At 36.3% G+C, this 12,125-nt stretch overlaps 1 protein-coding gene across 1 annotated transcript in view; it reads left to right on the top strand.

Moving 5' to 3' along the window:
* The first annotated feature begins 9,532 nt into the window (after positions 1-9,532).
* The window catches only part of LOC138049235 (uncharacterized), a 15,048-nt gene continuing 12,455 nt past the window's right edge, over positions 9,533-12,125 (top strand). The window contains exon 1 of the mRNA XM_068895415.1: positions 9,533-9,685. The gene's annotated coding sequence lies outside the window, so the exon portion shown is untranslated. The remainder of the gene's footprint in view (positions 9,686-12,125) is intronic.

Here is a 12,125-nt window from a genome sequence, read left to right as displayed (position 1 = left end):
CGGTCACAACAAATTAAAGAAAATCGTTTTTTTAAAAAACCTAAAAGTAGGAACAAAATAGCAATATTTAAATGGAAATGCAACAATATAGTCATCATTGAGAGGTTCTAAATATGACAACATGAAGCACAAGCTTACAACATTTTTCTCCAGCCATGAGCACAAAAATAGGAAATTTTCCCTGAAAAAAAATCGAATTTAATAAACAAAGAAAAATAGGAAATAACAATAGCTCGCATGCACCGGTACCTTCATCAACTATCTACTGTGCAGCTTCCTACATTTCCCCTATTATCTAACCCCTGATTTCAATCCATGGCGTTATAGTAAACCTCCACACAAGTTGCTAGTTGAAACTAGTAATAAGAATTAAGGAACTGGTGAAGAAGAGGACGTTAATAACGCTGGCATTTCTTGTAAGGTTTTTTCTGTTGACAAGAAGGAAAGAAAAATACATTAATTTTTAAAAGAACATTTAATAGCCTGTGCTTGCTTATGTTAGCTGAGATTATATTCAAAACTAAAGGAATAGCGACCTCATCTTACCTTAGCAGATCTAGACTTCCAACTGACAGCGCGGCCTCGGCTGAACTCCCACCTCAATGGATCTGTGACAACATTTAACTGGGAAATCTGTCCAACTCAATGTGGCATGAAGCCACAGAAGAAATTTCGATCACGCAAGGGCGAAAGACTGTAAAGAAGTTTTACCACTGAAATACCGCTATTCCGAAAGAAAAAAAGGTGTACACTATGCTGTTGCCATAAAAAATCCCTGGAGCAAGTAATGGGTTCAAGACATCTTCGGCCAACATTTTGTTTGTTACTTCCCGCGCGCCTGTCAAAAAAGCCTGGGCACAAGCAAATTATCAACCAATCAGACAAAAGTCTCCCTTGCTCAATTACCCGAGATTCCCCGAGATAGCGAACCAATCAGATTGCTTGAAACACCAAGATCACCGAGTGAGTATACACTAATCAAGGTTATGCTTTGAGAGAAATCTTAACAGATGGTGCCAATGTCAACATTATTTCGATTCCGTTGAATTTGTGCAGCTACTTTAGGGCCTTCAAAAACGAATTGCATCCCAATATCAAGAAAACTATTACTATAAAATTTGGAAAACGACAATAACATCATTTTCAGGACGAATGCCACCCCAGATTCAAAATTACTCGTAACGAAACTTCGTTTATAGTGCCCAAAAATTATTTTAACGGTGTCGGTATGAAGGCGTACCTTCAAGACTATTTGAAACCAAAATCTTGGAAATATCTGCGGGGACACCTTGAAATATACCAAACTGCAGTGGTTAATTCATTTTTTAGGATATCTACGGGTATCAGAAGGCCACCGCACGTGTTTTTTGTGGGTTGTGCCGACTGCTGCGTACGGTAATCAAGAACACAACATTTTCACCTTCAAGACTTTTTCAATTGGTCAAGGGGAAGACATTCTTCAAAGGCGCAATAAGAAGTGAACAATAGCATCTATTACCCTCAGCTTGAATTGACTTCTGATGAGGAATGCCGACTGTTCAGAACACTTATGAGATATAATTCAGCGTACAATGTGGTAGTTTGATTGACAGATCGAATTTTAAAAATCTGTTCGGTATTTTGTACCAGCTAAATGACGCTAATGCAGCTAATTACCATCTAAATACTTTAGTTCTTCATGATAGAGAGATTGAATTGTACACTTAATCTGTTAAACTGCTTAACAAAGCTTACGTTTTCAAGTAACGCATCCTTTAAATTAAATATGTTTCGCATTTGCAAAAAATTATGTAACCTATATTACCGTATATACGAGAAATGACACAATATTTCAGTTATGGTGTTACCTTGTCTGATGGTCAATTAAAACGGCTTGCGCAATTGCAAAAACTTACAAAGACAAATCAGCACAGGAACCCATGGGCTCCTGATCAGCAATAGTAATCAGATTGGTAAAGGGCGGATTATCAGGTAGTCATCAGCTAATGTTAACAAAAACTTAAATCAATCGTTTAAAAAAAGCAATGAACAAAGGAGTAAGGAGTGACAGTAAAATTATAAAAACCCAAATACGAAAAAGCAGAAAAACAGGGTGGTAATTTATGGTCCAGTTTGCTTTCACTTCGTACAAAATTGCTTCCAATGGCATCAAAAATAGTATCTCCACTGGATACAGGCACCTTCGGGGCCTTAGAAATGAATGCTGTCGACAAGATCTTCGGCAACGGCTTGCAAACAGGAGGTTGTTTAATTCAACGTGATAAAATAGCTGAACTGATCAAATACAAGAATCTTTTAACGGCAAAACAAAACCGAACGGGATATTATATATTCAGCTTTACAGAAAGGCGAACCCTTGATGATGAAATTGAATCCTGAAACACAGCATGAAGGCTTTCTTGGAACCCTTTTGACAAGCATTGGAGTCCCACTATTAACGAATATTTTATCTGGAAAAAGTTTCCCTGTTCCTAAAATTGCTCCTAAAAGCATTGATAGAGGTGGAAAAGGTCTAAACGTATCACGAAAACCAACAATGATGATGCTTTATATACCACCTCCTTTTTTCATTTATCCAAGTGTCGGAACGGGAACGCAAGAAAAAAAGACCCCAAAAGGAAAAAGGGTTACTCCTGGGCAAAAATGCACCGTTCCACGAAATACCAATATTGAGAACAATTTTTTAAAACCGCAGTTTATAATAAAACCTCTAAGTAATATAGATCTTCAAAATTGGTGTGATTATCTTAAAATCAAAATAAAAGGTATTTTTAGTAATAGTGGGGATCAACAGATGCTTGAAAAACATTTGCCATCCATAATCAACCTCGATTCATATGAAAATATAGGTATACATTAGGTTTCCTGTTCTCCATCAAACGCAAATAAAAAGATTTTATGGTATTTTGATTCATTTGGTATGCACTATCCAAAGGAATATGCAAAAGAGCTACAAAAAAAAATTAACGACACCATACCAAAATATTTACAGTGTTCTTTGTGGGTATTACCGTATAAATTTTTTACATCGTTGGTCGCTTGGAGAAGACTATTATGATATTGTGAAACCATTTAGTTTGACAGACACTTTATATCACGAAGAATTCATAAAACATTATTTTAAAAATACGCAACTCATATGTATATACAATGTTAAACAGAAAAAGGTCACTAAATGTGTACCAGGTAGTGAAAGACATGTTCGAGCCAAAAATGGGTGAATGATGTTGAACTGTACTTGGGCCGAATGTGGATAACAAAGACCAAATTCGTCAGAAATCAAGGAAACTAATCAAGCCCCCTCCAGAGGGGGGCTTTCTTGATATAGGAAATAGTTATTCTCTTGGTGAAATGTTGACAAAAGCCGCTTTAAAAGGAACTTATAATTTAGGAAGATTAGGTACTTCAAAAGCTATTAAATCCAATTTTGCAAAAAAGAAAATAAAAGGAATGGCTGATAGATATTTGGATCAAGCACTCGATAGCATAACATCCGATTTGTCAAAAAAGTTGGATCCTCTGCACAAAGGAGGTGCTGTAGATATTCATGAATTGATGGGAACGTTACTAAAGCCAAAAAGCGGGTGGACACCAGGCCCCAGTTGTTCAAACGATGAATAGCGCTATCCACCGGATAAATCCCTATCCAGCGGATAAACACTAGCAAAACCAATTGAATTATCCACTGGATAGTGATTTATCCGTTGGATAGCGCTATCCATCCTTTGAACAACTGGTGCCTGGTCAATACAAATATATGGGGCCTTATAACTCTCTGGACGAACGGCACGTAAAACCTCAAAATAAAGTAGAGGAAATTGCTGCAAAATACGATGTTTGTTACAGTATCGATAAAGGTGATCGTGACAGAGAAATGGTTAAATCACTTGATAACATATATACCTTATGGTGAGATGCCAAAGGGGGGGCAAACAGCACGGTTTATAATTAACACAAAACAAAAACTTGCTCTCGGGGTGTTAAGTCAAAAAAAGGAAAAAGTTGTTGATTGAAGAAGAAAAGTGGCAAGAAAAATTAGTGGATGAATTACATAAACCCATAAAGAGTAACTTTACTCGACGGCGTATTATTGAAAATCATATGGACGAAATATGGTGTTCTGATTTAGTTGAAATGCAACAGCTTAGTAAATGGAATAGGGGCTATAGATATCTTCTTATGGTTTAATTTCAGATGTGTTCAGTAAATCTGGTTGGATTGTCCCATTGACAAATAAACAAGGTGAGACTGTTGCATAAGGATTTAAAACAATATTCAAATAAGGATGAAAAGGATCTATTGGAAAAACATAAAATAACATACTCAACTGAGAACTAAGAAAAAAGCAGTGTGAAATATGGAACAGAACAATCAAAACCAAAATGTGGAAGCAGTTCACTGTTCAAGGTAACACACAGTATTTAGACATACTACCTAAAATATTGAAACAATATAATAACACTAGGCACAGCTCAATAAAAATGACACCTGTACAAGCTAGTAAAAAGACGAATGAAGGCAATCTGTGTAGTGATATGGAGCCCTCATCATCAAAACCTTAATTTAAAGCAGGCGATAAGGTTTGAATAAGTAAGTACAAACGGAAAGTGTTTGATAAAGGTTAACACCAAATTTGACTGAAGAGATATTTACAACTGACAAAATCCAATACACTAATCCAGTCACTTACAAATTAAAGAACTTGAATAATGAGGAAATAACAGGATCCTTTCATGATCCATAATTATTAAAAGCCAAGCAGGAAGTAATTAGAATTGACAAAGTAATTCGAAAAGATTAGAAGAAAAAACCAGCATTAGTAAAGTGGAAAAGATACAGTGATGATTTCAATAGCTGGATACCAATTAAGGATTTGAAGAATTTATGAACAGATTAAAAACGTAAATTATCATATAATGAAGTAATAGCTTCAGTATATACTGTTTGTTTGCTGCTTTCCTGGTAGCCAAAAATACAATTTGTTCTAGCAACCTATTTACAGGTCTTATTGTGAACGTACTTGCTTGCATTTGTCAAGGTTTTGTCACATCTTGGACATTTGTACATTTTATTTTGCGACTCTTTTTATTGCCTCTTGATGGTGTTTCTTTTTATCTTCATCTGATAGTCTTTTTAACATATCACTAGCTTTTTTTAATATTACAATAATTTGTTATGTTTTCCTTTTCAATATATTCTAATCTATACCGACAATCATCCCTTTTAGATCTAGAGGTAGTTGTTTTTCGTTTTGCTTGACATACATAACTTACAACGGCTGGATTAATCTGTAGAAGTTGTCGTACTGAATAGATGCTGTTATAATACGTGACTCCATTCGTTCCATTTTGCTTTCACTAGCATGTTTTAAATATGAAAAATCCCTTTTTTCAGCTGATTTTTTTACAATTTTGTTTTTGGGTTATTAGATGTAAATTGCATAACCGATTATCCTCTTTGTTGTTATTTATATAATCAATAACTTTATCTGCAGGGATTAAACCATTGTGACATTCCCAAGTAAAACGATGATGACCGTTTAGTTTATGTTTTCTAACCGGACACCTCCAATAACCTGTACTGTTTTCGGTTCCTTTCATTGGTATTTTTTTAACGATGTTAATAATAACATATCCATCTTCTGATGCAGCATACAAGTCGTACACGGGAAGCATCTTGTAAACACATTCATTCAGTTCATTTCATTTCAATCATAGTAATTATATAATATTTCTTTAAACCATTTTTATACATAAAGTGACTTAAAGCAATAATATCTAATATTAATATATATAAATGAAATCAGAAAAACCTAATCATATAAATATGAATAAATTCATACATAGGCGTACGGGCACGATCCGACCTTGAGGGGGGGGGGCGGTGTCCTTTTTGCCCGAAAAAATTACACGAATGCCTTGATTGTTGAAATCCGTTTTTTACTCCCTCAAAATGTACGAAAGAAACATTATTCGTTTACAATCGTTAAAAGTCATAAAACCGTACGTATTCGAAACATAGAGTTTTTAGAACCTCACATAATCTATGTAGGTCTACTCGATCTAGTAACTAATAAAAACTTAGAACCTCACATACTCTGTGTTAGTCTCCTCCATCTAGTATTTAAACTAGCAAAACAGCTTATTAAAAAAAGTAGCTATTTCTTCCATGGCGTTGTCAATTATTTTGTCAATACCGTTTGCTATGACTCTATTACCATAGGCGCGTTCAATGCAAATGATGGCGAGGCTATTCAGTCTACTCTGCCCCATCGTGCTGCGAAGATATGTCTTTAGTCTCCGAAGTCCTCTGAAGGAGCGTTCCGCTGAACATGATGTTGCTGGAATTACGGCCAGAATGACGCCACCTCCGAGAATTCTGGGATCATTTCAAACAGGTGGTTTGCAATCAACAGATCAGCAGCCGAGAAATTCAAGTGTTTTAAGATCAACCGCAAGGACTTATTTCAAAACAAGGACTTTAATATCTTTTAAGTTACACAAGTAATATTTTTATACTTTCAAGTGCTCTTTTTTATATTTTTGCCTTATTTATATATTTTTTAATTCCATGTTTTATCGTTTCTTTATTGCCCGAATTTTGAGCGTTTTTCCCGAAAATTTCCGAGACTGGGGGGTCTGCCGCCCCCCTCGGCTCGTACGCCTATGAATTCAAACACATCCAAGAGTACATTAATGACAATCATTATAGTCCATACACAACTAAAGAGGTTGTTGACATCATCAGCGATAAAAAAAAAAAAAAAATGAACGTCAACAAGTTAAAAGCTACTCGTCAATCATTAATGTTTGAAAATGGAATCGATCTCCTAAGGCTTATTTAAAGACCATCAATGTTATCTCAACCTAGTCAACGAAGAAGTCGATGAAAAAACCTGTGAAAGAGTCTATAAGCCTAGTAAACCTGCAGGCCAGAAATGGTTTTGTCACATGAAAACCACAAAACATATCCATAATGATAAAGCAAAATTATTATTCACAGACACAGACTCACTGACTCATTAAATTGAGACTGATGATGTGTATCGAGACTTTGGAACGACAAAAATAAATTTGACAACAGTGATTATTCAGAAAACTCGCCATATTTTGACAAAACCAATAAGAAAGTTATAGGAAAGTTTAAAAATGTGTGCCACAGCTGTGGCGGCCTACACACAAGTTTCTCAAGCACAGTCTATTTGTTCTCAAATACCTCATGAAAAAGCAGTGCTGTTGTACCCCAATGTAATACAATGGTATGAAATCATCACAATAACCACTCTCCATCACTCATTTCGTCACGGCACAACTGTGCCTGTCTAAAACAATCTGGATGACAAACTTTACCGACAAACTTTACTTACAAATTTTACTCACAAGTCTGTAGTCTGATGCATCAGACAATTTATCATTTCTGATCGGTTAAAATTCACTGGAAAGCCCCTTGATGTCACGCTATAGTGATAATGTTAATATTTAAACACACTTCAATCTGGATGACAAACTTTACTCAAAATCTTTACTCACAAACTAACTCATTAGTATGAATTTATGAGATCATTTTTATGGTGAACCCCCATTCTTTATTTCCGAGAATGTCATGCTATAGTGATTCTTTCCTGTTCCATTTGATTATGCAAATATTCAAATGCACGTTTATTTTCGAAAATTTGAGACCAGCCAGAAGAAGTGATTTTTTTGCTTAATCGATTGACAAAGCAAAACGACGTCATTTGGCGTCGTAATCCATTTGTTATACAATAGTTAGATAACTTTAAGCAATTGTATAAAATCACCTCATGATATTCATCACCATGGATCTGTAAACAGAAGCACGCTCAATCGCTTGCTAACCGCAAACCACTTTTAAACCGCTTGAAAACGCAATGTGGTTAGCTGTGATACTTTTACAATAATATAAGAATCATAACATTGAAGCCATAAAAATTATCAAATCATATAGTTTCCATAAAATTATTTCCATAAAACGATTACAATAAAATTGAACTATCAAATGGTAAGTAGTATAGGAGTTGGTCGGTTTTGGGAACATTAAAAAAAAAAGGTCCCGAACCGCCATGGCCATCTCCTATATTACTATGGTCGATGCACCAAAATTCAAATAACGAAAAACAGAGTGCTTTTGAAACATGTAACGTAGCAACAGAGTTCCAATAAATTGTCAGGAAGAAATCGGCACCGGAGATGAAGTTTGGTTAATCAGGTTACAACTGTAGTTTCTTTTTCTGTGTATTTGCACAATCAACTTTCCTCTTTATTTTCGAAGTATTCCAGATTATTAAATTCTCAACATCGGATAATGCAATTCTCGTGCTCTGATTGGTTCACTCAATCTCGGTTATCAGGTCATATACCTTAGTTTGACATTATATGGTAAATGATTGCGCTTAGCGTTGCTAAACTAAAAACGTTTACGCCAGAAAGCGAAATTTCTTTCGGTATAAAGCAAAAGAAAAACCTTTTGTGGAAAGTTTGGATCCCTTTCGAAGCTTAGAGATACGCGAAAAGGTAAGAAATGTTTTTGTGATGAGCCTGCGTCTGTCTGACCACGAGGTATTACACAACATCGCATCTTCATCAACTTTTTTCGATTTCGCTAGGATTTTCTCGCTTTTTTCGCTCGTATTTCGTACTTCTAAACTTTTGGAGTTTAAGGAATTTAATAAAACAATTATTTCATTCGCGCTTGTTGGATATGAGAGTGGTTATAGCCAACTCGGCGCTACGCGCCTCGTTGGCTATTTACCATCTCATATCCAACGCGCGCTCATGGAATAATTGTTAAATATTCACTAAACACTACTCTGATTATACCTTAAGGGCCCACAGACGGATTTTTCGCGCGTTGCTAAGGAAGTGAAATGTTTCTTCCGGTAACTGACGTCATCATATCATGAGCTGACAAGAAAACCCACTCACAAGCAAAAGTCACCGCACAAACTGTTGTTTCCATCGAAGGTTTTCCCTCGCCCTTCCTCGCGCTCGTTTTCAGATCAACTGCGCATGCGTAAACGAACTGACTTTCGGTTTGAGAAAAAAGCTAAATTTCCGGCGGTTTTAAATTGAATTAATTTTTTTTACATAGCACATTTCACCCCCAAATACAGAATATAGCTAAGCATTGATTTTTTAAAATCATCTTTTTTGAGAAAGTTATGGGTATTTCAGTATCGTTTATGTCTTTAAAAAGAACATTTTTCAAAATAAAAAGAAAACCATGCTTGGCTGGTGCAAAAACGAATACAAATTATCAAACCATCGATTAAATACCCAAATTGCGTAGCACGGAGACAGATTTAGAGTTTTCTTTTATTGGTCACATGACCATGGGCGTGGTATGATGACGTCATATTTAGGGTCATTGTCTTACAAAAGTTGGAAACTGACCAAAATAATGCCAAATTCTCTCAAATTACTTGACCATTACATCCTTAGCAACGCACCCCAAAAAATACGTCAGTGGGCCCTTAAACACACGTGAAAGGGAGGTGGGTCACTAACAAAGCGACCAATGGGCATTGCTTTCAGTTAATTATGTTAATTATGGATTTCATTTTCGTTTTCCTTCGCTTCTTTCATTGCAAGTGTGATTTGTCAGCAAGAAAAGGTTTACTTGTCAGCCTCCCACAAAGTGATCTGATCTACGAAGACACACTTTTCTGGTAAGATATCTTAGTACCGACTTAATTTTGCACGCAACTGAATTCGGGAATATATAAAGTAACAACGAACCTGTAGCATCGCACCTCAAATAACTAGATTTGTATTCAGTCAACATTTTCTGACCTCTACCTTGTTGTTGTATAAGATGTGAGTTTCACTCTTGTTTCAGCGATTCATTTCGTTTGTGTACGTGATGCAGTAACTGTTGTTTAACTGTAGTATGACATAATGGTTGCTTTCAGTTCACGGAAATCCATCGTTTCTCAGGCGTGAAATAAATGACCCTGTGGTAGTTTCCTTGCTTTTAGTCTTGGGCTACAAAATGTCTTGAACGTTTCCTGATCGTTTTTGGGAAGCTTCTGCAAGTACCGGAGCAGAAATTAAGTAAAACAAAAGAAACAAAAGGCAGAAAACAACAGAAGTCCAAATAAAGACTAATCCCAAGTGACCAAAAACACAATGCTTTCCGATACCTGCAGAAAGACCCCGTTTTGCCTCGTTAACTCGTGTTACGAATTGAATCGAGATGGTTGTCCAACCTCGTTAGGAGAACCCTGGGAACAAGGTTGGATCGTTGTCTTCCCTATACAATTATTCCGCACTTTCTGAAGTTTGCGCAACGAAACGATGAAACTAAGTACTTTGATAGGGTAATTTGCGAAAAGAAAACGATTCGTGAAATCGGAAAAGCTACAATTTCAATAGGCCATCTCCGAGTTCTTATCCGCCTCCTTTTCAAAGCGAATCTAAGTGCAAAGTTTTTGTGATGGTAATTAGTTCTACTTTACATATGAATGAAAACTAATTTTCATAAGAAAAACTTCACACTTTTTTTTTTTGATAAAAAAACTTCACACTTAGACTCGCTTTGAAGAGGAGGCAGACATGAACTCGGAAATGGCCTATTGTTATATAGCTGATTTTTTCCCCCAACAGCACGCTCTCTCATTGGTTACTTCGAGGTCACATGACATCTAACAATAAAACTATTTCGCGCCAAAAGTCTCTGAGTGGCGAAGAGTGCAAAATCTATGACGTCAGAGGTTAACAGTGCTCTGGAATAATCAATTTCCGGAATTTCAAGATTTTAGGAGTTCCGGTTACACCGAAAAGTGAAATAAAGCGATCATTAGAACTCAAGCATTTACAACAGCAGCGACAAATCTTCCTGTTTACAAGTTAAGTGGAAGATTTTTGCGCCACATTCGTAAATTACAAGCTACAGTATTTTACACTCGGTAGTTTACGCATGAGCAGTTTGATAGATCAATAAGCCAATCAACACAGTTCTGAAAATTCATTATTCCAGAGCTCCGTGTCTTGGCGCTGACCAAAAAACACGTGGGCTCTAGGGACGAGATTGGGAAGCGTGCATAGAAAGACTGGCTTGTGAGCATGCGCAGTATCTCGTGGAATCTCTGCGGGGGATGACTGGTAGATTAACATGTACAAAGCTACTGTGAGCTGAAAATCGGCCGTTTAGTATGTTTACAGTCGATTTCACATTACTTTATATTACCGCATCACGTTACTTAGTTCCGTTGGGAAATTGGATACTACGTCACAAAGTAGCAAATAACGTGGCGAATTAGACAACCAAATTGCGAAATTTGAAATGAACCTCCTAGTTCCACCAGATCGAACTTCGCAACTTCACCGAATGAGCCCTTTACCGTCCGAGATTCGTGACATTGTAAACAAGTGATTTGAGGATTCAACACCTAAGCGTAGACAACTAGCTTTGCAAGAAATGTAGGTATTAAAGTGCGGGCTATAGACGAAAGAGAGAAATGATCCTCGCAATTATATGGACAACTGAAGCAATTGTCCCTAATGGACACCCGAAATGTTCAAGTGGCTCCAACGGGATTCGAACCTATGACCTCTGCGATACATACATACATACATACATACACACATACATACATACATACATACATACACACATACATACATACATACATACATACATACATACATACATACATACATACATACATACATACATACATACATACATACATACATACATACATACATACATACATACATACATACATACATAACGTTTAGAAGAAAGACAACTTCACAGCGTAGCGACTTCAAGTTTCATGTTTGGACAATCATCAGGCTACAGATCTTACATTTGCATTCTAACTCATTTAAAGACCATTCTAATACTCTAGGGGAGCGTGCTATTTTAAGTTCGACAAAAGGTATTTGTTCTTGTGTCTGCATTTAGAAATTAACTCGTTTCTTTTGTTCAGTAGGTGGCGCAAATACCTTTTGTCGAACTTAAAATAGCACGCTCCCCTAGAGTATTAGAATGGTCTTTAAATGAGTTAGAATGCAAATGTAAGATCTGTAGCCTGATGATTGTCCAAACATGAAACTTGAAGTCGCTACGCTGTGAAGTTGTCTTTCTTCTAAACGTTATAT

The sequence above is a fragment of the Montipora capricornis genome, chromosome 5 (genome assembly GCF_036669925.1).
Source record: "Montipora capricornis isolate CH-2021 chromosome 5, ASM3666992v2, whole genome shotgun sequence".
Classification (NCBI taxonomy): Eukaryota; Metazoa; Cnidaria; class Anthozoa; order Scleractinia; family Acroporidae; genus Montipora; species Montipora capricornis.
This window is presented reverse-complemented; position numbering and strand designations above follow the sequence as displayed.